The sequence below is a fragment of the Lithobates pipiens genome, unplaced genomic scaffold (genome assembly GCF_037356315.1).
Source record: "Lithobates pipiens isolate NorthernLeopardFrog02 unplaced genomic scaffold, aLitPip1_a1.2 Scaffold_10, whole genome shotgun sequence".
NCBI lineage: Eukaryota > Metazoa > Chordata > Amphibia > Anura > Ranidae > Lithobates > Lithobates pipiens.
The window spans coordinates 107,303,011-107,318,034 of NW_027507686.1; the positions used below are offsets into that span (position 1 = coordinate 107,303,011).

General features: G+C 46.2%; 8 pseudogenes; 1 reads left to right on the forward strand and 7 right to left on the reverse strand.

Moving 5' to 3' along the window:
- Positions 1–1,630: 1,630 nt before the first annotated feature.
- On the reverse strand, positions 1,631–1,750 carry LOC143952201 (5S ribosomal RNA; annotated as a pseudogene).
- A 745-nt stretch (positions 1,751–2,495) lies between these two features.
- LOC143952024 (5S ribosomal RNA) lies at positions 2,496–2,614 on the reverse strand (annotated as a pseudogene).
- Positions 2,615–2,712: 98 nt separating this feature from the next.
- LOC143957218 (5S ribosomal RNA) lies at positions 2,713–2,831 on the reverse strand (annotated as a pseudogene).
- Positions 2,832–3,371: 540 nt separating this feature from the next.
- Positions 3,372–3,490, reverse strand: LOC143945823 (5S ribosomal RNA; annotated as a pseudogene).
- A 952-nt stretch (positions 3,491–4,442) lies between these two features.
- On the reverse strand, positions 4,443–4,561 carry LOC143957500 (5S ribosomal RNA; annotated as a pseudogene).
- A 693-nt stretch (positions 4,562–5,254) lies between these two features.
- LOC143954816 (5S ribosomal RNA) lies at positions 5,255–5,373 on the reverse strand (annotated as a pseudogene).
- A 379-nt stretch (positions 5,374–5,752) lies between these two features.
- Positions 5,753–5,871, reverse strand: LOC143946000 (5S ribosomal RNA; annotated as a pseudogene).
- A 7,663-nt stretch (positions 5,872–13,534) lies between these two features.
- On the forward strand, positions 13,535–13,653 carry LOC143944985 (5S ribosomal RNA; annotated as a pseudogene).
- Positions 13,654–15,024: the final 1,371 nt, after the last annotated feature.

The following is a 15,024-nucleotide window of genomic DNA, read 5'->3' on the forward strand; positions in this document are numbered from 1 at the left end:
TTCTTTCTCAACCCTAAGAGATCCGACAGGGCTTTTTCAACTGCCTTTTTGGAGAGCGGCGCAACGACATAATTTTCTCCATTCCATCTCCAATCCTCAAACTTTCGCCCGCCCTCAGACGGAGTTTGAGACTCTGTGCAGGAATGAAGGCCCTTTGGCCCACATTCTCTCTCAAACAGATCACCCACACTTAACCTGTCTGTCCAACTGGGAAAAGGACCTTAATTGCTCGTTTTCCCCAGCACAGAGACAACGCATTATCACTTTGGCTCTCAAAACCTCGCTGTGCACGAAGATACAGGAGACAAATTTTAAACTTCTCACCAGGTGGTATTTGACACCATCAAAGCTGCTTAAATGTTTCCCCTCTTCCTCGAACATATGCTGGAGGTGTGGAGAAGAAGAGGGCACGTTGCTCCACATTTTTTGGTCCTGCCCCAGCTTGGTGGACTTCTGGACAGAGATCCGATGCATAACACAAAAATTCACAGACTTCTCCATCCCGGAAGAGGCTGCATTCTTTCTCTTGCACCATTCACAGATTCCCATTAAGAAGTACAAAAAATCAATTTTACAGCATGTGATACATGCGGTGAAATCCTGCATCCCTCTCTATTGGAAAAAATGTCCCCCCTTTCATTACTCACTGGCTTAGGAAAATAGAGGACATTAAAAAAATGGAGGACTTGATCCTCACATCACAAGGTAAACAAGAATTTTTTAAACAAACCTGGGACATCTGGAATACCTTTATATTCTCACTCGAAGGATGTCGCCTGCTATCGCCTTAGTGCTCTGAGCTTTCCTTGACTGGCCCCTTGGGCAGTGGCTGCCATCGTGTCTCGTCCCATTTTCCCCTTTCCTGATCTTTCACCCCTTCTCTTTTATGCCTTCCTCCCCTATCTCTCACCCCCTCTTTTGGAAAAAGTGGAAAATTGGCAATGACGGCCCCACACCCCCCTCTGGATGGATTATGCCGGAGGGACCTGGGGTTTGTGTGACCCTGGATCTTGGTACAGTACTTTATCCGTGCCTCGAATCATTATGATTGATGGAAGGCAGACTCACAGTTGCAAATATACCAGTATCAAGTATTGTTCAGCTGCTTTTTGCTCTGTAATTCCCTGTTGCATTATGTACTCGGGGGACCCTCTTCCCCTGTTTGGAGGAAAAATTATATTTGAAAAAAAAAAGAAGCCTACGACACCTTGTATTCCCAGGCGGTCTCCCATCCAGTTACAAATCAGGCCCGACAATGCTTAGCCTCCAAGATAAGATGAGATGGAACAGATTTAGGGTGATGTGGCCGTAGCCAATATCTTCAGGCATGCTCAACTCTCTTGACAAACGCCAAGAAGGTCACCTTGGGAACAAGCGGAAAAAAATAGGTTAACGGCAACAACATAAAAAGAAGACTACGGCATCTGGAAATCCCAGGCGGTCTCCCATCCAGGTACTAAACTGGTCCCAACCCTGCTTAGCCTCTGAGATCAGATGAGATTGGGCTCTTTCAGGGTGATGTGGCCATAGGTCATTTCTTCGGGCACTCTCAACCCTCTTGACTAACGCCAAGATGGTCACCTTGTGAAACTAACAAAAAAAACAAGTCAACGCCAACAACATAAGAAGAAGTCTACAGCACCTAGTATTCCCAGGTGGCCTCCCATCCGGTTATTAACAAGGCCCAGACCCTGTTTAGCCTCTGAGATCAGACGAGATCTGGTGCTTTCAGGGTTATGTGGCCATAGGCACTCCCAACCCTCTTGACAAACACCAAGATGGTCACCTTGGTAAACAAACAAAACAAAAACAAGTCAACGCCAACAACATAAAAAGAAGCCTACTGCACCTAGTATTCCCAGGTGGTCTCCAATCCAGGTACTAGGAAGGCCCGACCCTGTTTAGCCTCTGAGATCAGAGGAGATTGGGCGCTTTCGGGGTTATGTGCCCATAGCCAATCTCTTTGGGCACTCTCAACCCTCTTGACACATGCCAAGATAGTCACCTTGAGATACAAGCGAAAAAAAACAGGTAAATGTCAACAACATAAAGAGAAGAATACGGCACCTGGTATTCCAACACCATCTCCTATCCAGATACTAACTAGGCCCAACCCTTCTTAGCCTCCGAGATGAGAAGAGATAGGGCTCTTTCAGGGTGTTGCAGCTGTAAGCGATCTCTTTGGGCACTCTCAAGCCTCTTGACAAATGCCAAGATGGTCACCTTGGGAAACAAGCGAAAAAAAACAAACGAATCAACGCCAACAACATAAAAAGAAGCCTACAATAACAGTATTTCCAGGTGGTCTCCCATCCAGGTACTAACCAGGCCTGACTCTTCTTAGCCTCCAAGATGAGACGAGATTGGGTGCTTTCAGAGAGATGTGGCCATAGGCAATCTCTTCAGGCACTCACAACCCTCTTGACAAACACCAAGATGGTCACCTTGGGAAACAAGCGAAATAAAAACAGGTCAACGCCAACAGCATAAAAAGAAGCCTACAACACCTGGAATTCCCAGGCGGTCTCCCATTTAGGTACTAACAAGGCCCGACTCTTCTTAGCCTCCAACATCAAACGAGATCGAGTGCTTTCAGGGTGATGTGCCCGTAGGCAATTTCTTCAGACACTTTCAACCCTCTTGACAAACGCCAAGATGGTCACCTTGGGAAACAAACAAAAAAAACAAGTCAACGCCAACAACATAAGAAGAAGTCTACAGCACCTAGTATTCCCAGGTGGTCCCCCATCCGGGTAATAACAAGGCCCGACCCTGTTTAGCCTCTGAGATCAGATGAGATCTGGTGCTTTCAGGGTTATGTGGCCATAGGCGAGCTCTTTAGGCACTCTCAACCCTCTTGACAAACACCAAGATGGTCACCTTGGTAAACAAACAAAACAAAACAAGTCAACGTCAACAACATAAAAAGAAGCCTACGGCACCTAGTATTCCCAGGTTGTCTCCAATCCAGGTGCTAGCAAGGCCCAACCCTGTTTAGCCTCTGAGATCAGAAGAGATCGTGCGCTTTCAGGGTTATGTGCCCATAGGCAATCTCTTTCGGCACTCTCAACCCTCTTGACAAATGCCAGGATAGTCACCTTGAGATACAAGCGGAAAAAAAACAGGTCAATGTCAACAACATAAAAAGAAGAATACGGCACCTGGTATTCCAACGCCATCTCCTATCCAGGTACTATCTAGGCCCAACCCTTCTTAGCCTCAGAGATGAAAAGAGATAGGGCTCTTTCAGGGTGTTGCTGCTGTAAGCGATCTCTTTGGGCACTCTCAACCCTCTTGACAAATGCCAAGATGGTCACCTTGGGAAACAAGCGAAAAAAAAAAAACGAATCAACGCCAACAACATAAAAAGAAGCCTACAATAACTGGTATTCCCAGGTGGTCTCCCATCCAGGTACTAACCAGGCCTCACTCTTCTTAGTCTCCAAGATCAGACGAGATTGAGTGCTTTCAGAGTGATGTGGCCATAGGCAATATCTTCAGGCACTCTCAACCCTCTTGACAAACGCCAAGATGGTCACCTTGGGAAACAAGCAAAAAAAAATAAGTCAATGCCAATAACTTAAAAAAAAAGCCTATGGCATCGAGAAATCCCAGGCAGTCTTCCATCCAGGTACTAACCAGGTCCCAACCCTGCTTAGCCTCTGAGATCAAATGAGATTGGGCTCTTTCAGGGTGATGCGGCCATAGTACATTTTTTCAGGCACGCTCAACCCTCTTGACAAACGCCAAGATGGTCACCTTGGGAAACATACACAAAAAACAAGTCAACGCCAACACCATAAAAAGAAGCCTACAGCACCTAGTATTCCCAGGCGGTCTCCCATCCAGGTATTAACAAGGTGCGACCCTTTCTAGCCTCTGAGATCAGAGGAGATTGGGCGCTTTCAGGGTGATGTGCCCATAGGCAATCTCTTTGGGCACTCTCATCCCTCTTTAAAAATGCCAAGATAGTCACCCTGGGAAACAAGCGAAAAAAAACAGGTCAACGCCAACAACATAAAAATAAGAATACGGCACCTGGTATTCCAAGGCCGTCTCCCATTCAAGTACTAACTAGGCCCAACCCTTCTCAGCCTCCGAGATCAGAAGAGATAGGGTGCTTTCAGGGTGATGCGGCTGTAAGCGATCTCTTTAGGCACTCTCAACCCTCTTGACAAATGCCAAGATGATCACTTTGGGAAACAAGCGAAAAAAACAGGTCAACACCAACAACATAAAAAGAAGCCTGCGGCATCTGGAAAACCCAGGCGGTCTCCCATCCAGGTACAAACCAGGCCCAACACTGCTTAGCCTCTGAGACCAGACGAGATTGGGCGCTTTCATGGTGTTGTGCCCGTAGGCAATTTCTTTGTGCACTCTCAACCCTGGTCACCTTGGGAAACAAGGGAAAAAAACAGGTCAACGCCGACAACATAATGAGAAGCTTACGGCACCTGTTATTCCCAGACGTTCTCCCATCCTGGTACTAACCAGGCCCGACACTGCTTAGCCTCCGAGATCAGACAAGATCGGGTGCTTTCAGGGTGATGGGGCCGTAGGTGATCTCTTTGGGCACTCTCAACCCTCTTGTTAAACACCAAGATGGTCACCTTGGGAAACAAGCGAAAATAAACAGGTCAACGCCAACAACATAAAAAGAAGCCTACGGCACCTGGTATTCACAGATGGTCTCCCATACAGGTATTAACCAGGCCGTACACTGCTAGGCCTCCGAGAACAGGTGAGATTGTGCACTTTCAGGGTGATGTGGCCATAGGTGTTCTATTCAGACACTCTCACCCCTCTTGACAAATGCCAAGATGGTCATCTTGGGAAACAAGTGAAAAAAAACAGGTCAACGCCAACAACATAGACCCTGGTGGTCTCCCATCTGACCCTGACCCTGTTGAGCCTCTGAGATCGGGCACTTTCAGGGTGATGTGGCCTTAGGCAAACGCTTCGGGACATACTCAAAACTCTTGACAGATGCTAAAATGGTCACCTTGGGAAACAAGCGAAAAAAAAACAGGTCAATGTCAACAACATAAAAATAAGACTACGGCACCTGGTATTCCAACGCCATATCCCATCCAGGTACTAACTAGGCCCAACCCTTCTTAGCCTCAGAGATGAGAAGAGATAGGGCTCTTTCAGGGTGATGCTGCTGTAAGCGATCTCTTTGGGCACTCTCAACCCTCTTAACAAATGGGAAACAAGGGAAAAAAAACAGGTCAACGCCGACAACATAATGAGAAGCCTACGGCACCTGGTATTCCCAGGCTGTCTCCGATCCAGGTACTAACCCGGCCCATCGCTGCTTAGCCTCCGAGATCAGATGAGATTGGGCTCTTTCAGGGTGATTTGGCCATAGGCACTCTCTTTGGGCACTCTGAAGCCTCTTGACAAAGGCCAAGATGGTCACCTTGGGAAACAAGCTAAAAAAAACAGGTCAAAGCAAACAACATAAAAAGAAGCCTACGGCATCCGGTATTCCCAGGCGATCTCCCAATCAAGACACTAACCGGGCCAGATCCTTCTATGGAACCTGGTCTTCCCAGGCAGTCTCCCATCCAGGTACTAACCAGGCCTGACACTGCTTAGCCTCTGAAATCAGACGAGATCGGGTGCTTTCAGGGTGATGTGGCCGTAAGCGTTCTCTTCAAGACACGCCCAACCCTCTTGACAAACGCCAAGATGGTCACCTTGAGAAACAAGCAAAAAAAAACAGGTCAAAGCCAACAACATAAAAAGAAGCCTATGGCACCTGGTATTCCCAGGCGGTCTCCCATCCAGGTACTAACCAGGCCCGACACTGTTTAGCCTCCAAGATCAGACGAGATTGGGCGCTTTCAGGGTGATGGGGCCGTAGGTGATCTCTTCGGGCACTCTCAACCCTCTTGACAAACGCCAAGATGGTCACCTTGGGAAACAAGTGAAAAAAAACAGGTCAACGCCAACAACATAGACCCTGGCGGTCTCCCATCTGACCCTGACCCTGCTTAGCCTCTGAGATCGGGCACTTTCAGGGTGATGTGGCCTTAGGCGAACGCTTCGGGACATACTCAAAACTCTTGACAGATACTAAAATGGTCACCTTGGGTAACAAGCGAAAAAAAAACAGGTCAAAGCCAACAATATAAAAAGATTACTACGGCACCTGTAATTAGGTACTATCCAGGCAGGACCCTGCTTAGCCTCTGAGATCAGATGAAATCGGGCGCTTTCAGGGTGATGTGGCCGTAGGAGATTTCTTTGGGCTCTCTCAGCCCTCTTGACAAATGCCAAGATTGGGAAACAAGCGGAAAAAAACCCATGTCAACGCCAACAACATAAAAAGAAGCCTATGGCACCTGGTATTCCCAGTTGGTCTCCCATCCAGTTACAAGTCAGGCCCGACAATGCTTAGCCTCTGAGATCAGACAAGATCGGGCAATTTCAGGGTGATTTGGCCGTAGGCACTTTCTTTGGGCACTCTCAACCCTCTTGACAAACGCCAAGATGGTCATCTTGGGAAACAAGCGAGAAAAAAAACAGGTCAACGCCAACAACATAAAAATTTTTTTTTTATATATACAGCTTACCTGTAAAATCCTTTTCTTGAGAGTACATCACGGGACACAGGAGCTTCATTACATAGTGGGTTATATAGGCACCTCTGGTGATTGGACACTGGTTAACCCCCAATTAAGGAGAAATCCACCCCTATATAACCCCTCCCATATGGGAGGCACCTCAGTTTTGTAGCAAAGCAATAGGAAACCACGTAAAACCCAATAGGGGCGGAGCCCTGTGTTCCGTGATGTACTCTCAAGAAAAGGATTTTACAGGTAAGCTGTATATAAAAATCCTATTTTCTTGATCATACATCACGGGACACAGGAGCTTCATTACATAGTGGGATGTCTCAAAGCAATGCTCAGATTGAGGGGAGGGAAACACAGATCATAAGATATAGACCGCCAAGGACCGGAGGACCTAAACTGCAGCCTGCAGTACACTGCACCCAAAGGCGATATCCTCTTGCCCTCTGACATCCACCTGAAAGAATCTGGTGAACGTGTGGACTGATGACCAAGTTGCAGCCTTACAGATCTGAACCAGGGAGGCCTGGTGATGCACTGCCCAAGAAGCACTTACAGTCCTAGTTGAGTGCGCTTTCACTTGAAAAGGAGGGATCTTCCCTTTAACACTATAGGCCTGAGAAATAATCTGTCTAATCCACCTTGAGAGAGTGGATTTTGATGCCACCTCACCCTTCCTAGGGCCTTCCGGCAAAATAAATAAGCAATGAAGATAGATACTGATTGCCCTTACCACATCCAAAGTGTGCAAAGATTCTTCTTCTGCGGACTGTGGGTTCAGAAAAAAGGATGGTAGGATTACATCTTGATTCAAATGGAATCCTGAAACCACCTTAGGCAGAAAGGACCTGTTGGGACGCATTACCACCCGGTCCTTATGAATAATTAGATACGGTTCTTTGCTGGAGAGAGCTGCTAGTTCTGACACTCTTCTAGTCGTGGATATGGCTACCAAGAAAACCAATTTTTTTAGTCAAAAGAACTAACGAAGCCTGATGCGGAGGTTGCAAAGGTTGCCCCTGCAAAGCTGAGAGAACCAAATTCAGAACCCATGGGCATACCGGAGGTTTGACTGGCGGCCTTATCCGCATAGCCCCCTGGATGAAAGCCTGCACCAGGGAATGCGATGCAAGTGGCTTCTGAAAAAACACTGACAAGGCCGAAATCTGCACCTTGATAGTGCTTACGGCCAAATTAATTTCTAGGCCTGACTGGAGGAAGGCCAAGATCCTGCTAATGACATACTTTCTAGGATGCCATTCCCTGAGTTCACACCAGGAAACATATGCCTTCCAGATTTTGTAGTAAATAAGCCTGGAGGCCGGCTTTCTGGCATTGACCAGAGTAGAAAGGACTGGCCCCGAAAGCCCACGGTCTCTCAGAATGTGGGTCTCAGCAGCCAAACCGTCAAATTCAGACTGTGTAAAGCAGGATGGTAAAATGGACCCTGTGAGAGCAGATCTGGCCGGAGAGGGAGGATCCACGGCCTGCCTACTGCCAACTTCATGATCTCTGCATACCACGGTCGCCTGGGCCAAGCCGGGGCTACCAAAAGAACCAACTTTGTCTCCCTCTTGACTCTTCCCAGGAACCGCGACAGAAGCGGGCACGGGGGGAAGGCATGAATCAAATTGTACTTATCCTAGGGAACTGTCAGAGCATCCGACCCCTGAGCGAGTGTATCTCTTGTCCTTGACACAACTTTGTCCAGTTTTCTGTTGAACCTGGACGCAAACAGATCTACGTCTGGAGTACCCCACAAATTCAACAAAACAAGCAGAGCCCATTCTTCTGGCACAACTGCTGGTGGCTCAGAAAATCCGCCTGCCAATTTTCCACTCCTGGAATGAAGACTGCAGAAAGGCATGCTACATGCCTTTCTGCCCAGACAAGTATGCGATTCACCTCTTTTTGCGCAACCAGACTCCCGGTACCGCCCTGGTGATTGATATAGGCCACTGCTGTGGCATTGTCGGACTGAACCCGAACAGGGAGACCCTGTAGTCTGAAAGACCAGTTTATGAGAGCCATATAAACTGCCCGGATCTCCAAGACATTTATGGGCAATAGCTTCTCGATCGCAGACCATTTCCCCTGTGAGCACGTCTCCTCCAACACTGCTCCCCAGCCTGTCAGGCTGGCATCTGTCGTAATAATCTTCCATGGAAGAGGAAGAAAAGTTTTGCTTTTCAGCTAATTCTCGGTTTGTAACCACCAGACGAGACTCTTGCGTGTCCCTGGGGATAGACGAATAGGAAGATCCAAGGACTGGGGCTTCCTGTTCCAAGCCGCAAGGATGCATCTTTGCAGAGGCCTTGAGTGGAACTGGGCGAATGGAAGGGCCTCGAAGGAGGCGACCATTTTCCCTAACAGTGTCATGCACATCCAAATGGGGGAAGATCTTCTGCCCAGAATTAGGCGCACCAGATCTCCAATGGCCAAGGCTTTTGGCCTTGGTAGAAACACCTTGCCCTGAGCGGTGTCGATAACCATACCCAGGTATTCCAACCTGGTAGCAGGCTGTAGGGACGACTTTTCTAGGTTTATAATCCAACCTAGGCGTTTCAGGTGTTCTAGCGTTCTGGTAACACTGTGGTTCAGGAGCGCTACTGTTTTCTCAATGAGAAGCAAATCATCTAGATAACCCATGATGGCTATACCCTGAGCTCTTAGGTTTGCCAAGAGAGGGTCCAGAATCTTTGTGAAGACTCGAGGGGCCGTCGCGAGCCCGAAAGGCAAGGCCACAAATTGAAAATGGCGCCGCTCTACCGCGAACCTTAGATACTTTTGGTGTGCGGGAAAAATTGGCACATGGAGATATGCATCCTTGATGTCTATTGATGCCATAAACTCTCCCCCTTGCAGGGAGGAGACCACAGTGCGAATTGACTGCATTCGGAAGGACCGGATGCGTAAAAAACAGTTCAGATCCTTCAGATCCAGGATAGGTCTGACAGTTCCATTTGGCTTTGGAACAGTGAAGAGATGAGAGTAAAACCCTGAACCCTGTTCTTTTGGGTCCACTTCTACTATCACCCCCTTTGATAGTAAGTGAGCTAAGGCCAGAAATAGCGGTCTTTGCTTTACTGGGTCCCTGCGGATCCTTGACCTTAGAAAGCGAGAAGGTGGAATCTCCTGAAACTCCAGCTTGTAGCCCAGAGATATATATGCTTTTGAGAGAGTTGTAAAATATAGACAACCAATAGGACATTTAAATGGCTTAATATTGCAGGGAGGAAGTATGGCTGTTCAACGGTAAGAGATTGAAAGCTTAGCTTGAGAATGGCCGAAAATAGTTGCGTTAGTCTAAATTTAAAGGATATGCCGGTACCATTGAGAAAGCTTAAATTAGACTAGTTGATCTTTGCATTACACAATCCTATTATTATTATTATTATTATTATTACAATCCTAGTGCAGAGAGATACTCAGGTAATGTCAGGGATACTCGGTTAATGTCAGAAAAGCAATAAAACTGTTTACATCGTTAGCGAGTGATATTTACATTACTCTTAGTATGTGCAGCATGTCTGGTAGCAAATGGATGGTTTTGTGAACATTTTGCATTACCGTACAATTAGCGATAGACCTCATCGAAGTGAATAGATTTAACCGGATTTTGAGATAGTATTTCTAATAATAAATAAAGCAAAATAAGTCAGGATGGTGTGTCGTCAGTGGTTATACCAATGTGACAGTTGATGTGGAGAATTACAAATATGCAAAATAGAGCAAAAGAGTACATGGTTTATTTTGATGTATGATAGTTTTATTGCATGCTTGATGTGGATGATTAAAATCGTGTAATGAGTATAATCTATATTTAGCATAAGAATGAAAAGGCATAACATGGCAATGAGACAAACTCCATTAGAGATGTGAGCTAGATGAAATGATGAAATGTCTTCTGTTATCACTTAGCCTACCCTCTAAATACACTAACCTCTCTATATACACTAACATGTTTTCTGTTTTCTGTATACATTGCTCTGTCTTTATACCCTAGCCTGTCTTCTATATACACTGTTATACACTATTTACTCTGTATACACTAGCTGGTCTTCTGCATACAATAGCCTGTCTTCGATATACACTAGCCTATGTTCTGAATACACTAGCCCGTTTTCTGTCTTCTGTATGCCCTAGCCTGTCTTCTGTATACATTAGTCTCTCTGTATAAACTAGCAACTCTGTATACACCAGCCTGTCTTCTGTACCCACTAGACTCTCTGTATACACTACCCAGTCTTCTGTATACACTGTCAGCTTTGATGTATACCCAAGCCTGTTTTCTGTATACACTAGTTTCTCTATATGCACTGTCCTTTCTGTATACACTCGACCCTCTCTATACACTATTCTCTCTATATATACTAGCCTCTCTTTAAACTAGCCTCTCTGTGCACCCCAGCCTCACTGTTTACTCTAGCATCTCTGTATACTCAAGCCTATCTGCATACATGAGTCTGTATTCTGTATTCACAAGCCTTTCTTCTGTATGCTGTAGTCTTCTATATATACTGGCTTCTCTGTACACCCATGCATCTCTGTAAACACTGTGTAAACTAGCCAGTCTTATGTATACACTCGCCGACTGTTTACACTAGACTCTCTGAGTACACTAAACCCTCTGTATACCACAGCCTGTCTTCTGTATACACTAGACTGTAAAAACTAGCTAGAATACACCAGCCTGTCTTTTGTATCCACTAGACTCTCTGTATACAGTACCCAGTCTTCTGTATACACTGTCAGCTTTGATGTATACCCAAGCCGGTCTTCTGTATACACTAGTTTCTCTATATGCACTGTCCTTTCTGTATACACTCGACTCTCTCTATACACTAACCTCTCTATACACACTAACATCTTTGTATATACTAGCCTCTCTTTAAACTAGCCTCTCTGTGTACCCCAGCCTCACTGTTTACTCGAGCATCTCTGTATACTCAAGTCTATTTGCATACACGAGTCTGTATCCTGTATTCACTAGCCTTTCTTCTGTATGCTGTAGTCTTCTATATATACTAGCTTCTCTGTACACCCTTGCATCTCTGTAAACACTGCGTGAACTAGCCAGTATTATGTATACACTTGCCGACTGTTTACACTAGACTCTCTGAGTACACTAAACCCTCTGTATACCACAGCCTGTCTTCTGTATACACTAGACTGTAAAAACTAGCTAGAATACACCAGCCTGTCTTTTGTATCCACTAGACTCTCTGTATACACTACCCAGTCTTCTGTATACACTGTCAGCTTTGATGTATACCCAAGCCTGTCTTCTGTATACACTAGTTTCTCTATATGCACTGTCCTTTCTGTATACACTCGACTCTCTCTATACACAAACCTCTCTATATACACTAACATCTTTGTATATACTAGCCTCTCTTTAAACTAGCCTCTCTGTGTACCCCAGCCTCACTGTTTACTCTAGCATCTCTGTATACTCAAGCCTATCTGCATACATGAGTCTGTATTCTGTATACACTAGCCTCTCTTTAAACTAGCCTCTCTGTATACCCCAGAATAACTGTATACTCTAGCCTCTCTGTATACACTAACATTTCTGTATACATCACCCTATCTGTATTCACTAGCCTCTCTGTATACCCCAGCCTGCCTCTCTATATACACTAGCTTTTCTTCTGAATATAAAAGTCTCAGTCTCTCTCTATAACCAAGCCTGTTTTCTGTATACATTAGCATGTGTCCTGTATACACTAGCCTGTCTTCTTTATTATCTAGCCTCTCTGTATACAATAGCCTGCCATCTAAATAGAATACATACTTTGTATTCCCAACCGGTTTTCTATATAAACTAGCCTACCTTCTGTATACCTTAGCCTCTCTGTTTAAACTAGCCTTCCTTCTATATACACTGCCATTTATGAGGTAAACAAAGAGTCTAGTGTACATAAACGACAGGCTACAGTATAAAGAGAGGATAGGGTATACAGAAGAAAGCCTAGTGTATACAGAACACAGGCTAGTACCCTGAGCCTGGGTTAGAGAGGATGAGGAGCATTAGGAGGGCTTGGTCTTCCACATCCGACCAAGTGTTCGGCATGATGTGGCTCAACACGTCCAGCTGCCGAAAATAAGGACAAGCGTGGGAGGCACACAACACCCACTGTAACAGTGCTAGGTTCCTGTATTACAGAAACAGAACACCAGCAATAAGGGGTATCTTCAGGTGTATACTGTGCAGGAGGCACACAACACCCACTCTAACTTCTGCACTGCAGATGCCTGTATTGCAGAAATTGAACACCAGTAATAAAGGGTAGCTTCAGGTGTGTACTATGCAGGAGGCACATAACACCCACTGTAACAGTGCTAGGTTCCCAAGCAGTAAAGACACTGTCCCTGCCTATCGTCCTCTTTCCCTGACCGCCGCAACACACTATACAAGGCCGCCGCGCTAGCGGCCTTATATAGTGTGGGGTGTGTACTAAACCCCCCTGAGCTATAATTGGCCACAGGAATCCTGCCTGTGGTCAATTGTGGCTCTCCTCTCAGAGGATGTCACAGCTGTTCTTATTATATAGAACTTCTTATGCTCCTCGTAAACTTTTTCAATTTGGCCGAATGGCCGGACGCAAGTTGCCCCCGGTGCGGGAACATGGGGGGAGACATGATGCACATGTTTTGGAGATGCCCGAAGTTGATCCGCTACTTGACGGAGGTCACAGGAACCATTGATAGGGTGTTTGGAACCTCCACCAGGATGGAGGCGAAGTATTGTCTCTTGGGATTAGTTGAAGCAGTTGGAAACCCGGGAAGCAGCCAGATGGCAGTTCGGAGAAGCCAATCTCAGGCAAGGAAACTGATTGCCCAACCATGCTTAGCCTCCAATGTTGGCAATGACTTGTTTTTTTTCCGCTTGTTTCCCAAGATGACCATGTTGGCGTTTGTCAAGATGGTTGAGAGTGCCCGAAGAGATCGCCTATGGCCCCATCACATTGAAAGTGCCCGATCTTGTCTGATCTCGGAGGCTAAGCATTGTCGGGCCTGATTAGTAACTGGATGGAAGACCGACTGGGAATACCAGGTGCCGTATGCTTATTTCTTGATCATACATCACGGGACACCGGAGCTTCATTACATAGTGGGTTATATAGGCACCTCTGGTGATTGGACATTGGTTAACCCCCAATTAAGGAGAATTCCTCCCCTATATAACCCCTCCCATATGGGAGGCACCTCAGTTTTTTCACCAGTGTCTATGGTGATTGGTCACGTAAAACATGTGCTATGAAGATAGCTCTGTGCAGGTCCCTGCGAGGGCCTAAGGGCTACAACAAACCGGATCCATATCTCGGGCCGATATTTTGACTCCCAAGATGATATGGTACCCGGACCTTGTCATCCTAAGAAACGAGGTTTTGCCTGTAAGTCCTCTCCTATTGGAAGACTGGGCTCTGGGAAAACCAGACTTGGTGTACTATTTACATAGTGGCACGAGAGTTTCTGGCAGAGTCTTTTACAAGGTCCAGGTAGGAGGTTCTTCTGAGAAGGAACCCCAAAAAAAACCTGAAGGTTGGCAAAACTCTGCCCGCCGTGATGGGTGAAGGCTGGAATCTGTCTGTTTTCAGCAATTCCTGCGGCGAGGACAGGTAAAGGAAGTTAATCCTATATAAATTATGTTATGGATTTCTTCATTGAGTAGTTGTATGTCTTACCTGTTTTCCACCACTAGAGGGAGTAAGAGCAGCCTGATGCATACTTACATGCCTTTCAGATACACACGCTCAGTGAAGCCTGGTTCTCCCAGATGACTCACGTCTCCACTGCAATCTCTGCCACAATGAAGGTAATCCCACCCACCCTTTGTACTAGTACCTCTGCTTTGTAGCTTAGGACTATGCCTCCTCATAAGAGGGTCTCAGGGGGAGGTAACAAGGGCACTGGTAAGTCACCGCCTAGGTCTAGGGGGTTCTAAAAATGCCTGTAGGTTACCATCCCCCCGCTGCAAGACTGTAGCCAGCCTCACAGGATGAGTCAGTGCCCCTGTCAGGTTTTGCAGCCTCTCCTAATATTTCAGCCCCGATATACGTCACTAAGGACTCCCTTAGGGCTACATTGGAGGGTTTTGAAGGGAGAATCATTTTATTTCAGCTTCCCTGAAAGATAGCAGGAAAAGGGCTGCTGAGATTCCTCTTTCAGATGACACTTCTGACAATGAGGAGAGGTCCCTATCTTGGGACAGGGATCTTGAGCAGTTGGATGAATCAGAGGAAGAGGAGAGAGTCCCCTCCTCCCAGGCGCTCAGAAAACAGGTGCAGTAATTTTACTGAATTGGTGCGTACCACATTCAGAATGCCTGCTGCTGAGATCGCTACATCCTCTGTTTCTTCCCTGGGAGTCAGGAAAATCCCACAGACTGCCTTTTCCTTTCCAATTCATCCCTTAATGGATAAATTGTTGTATGAGG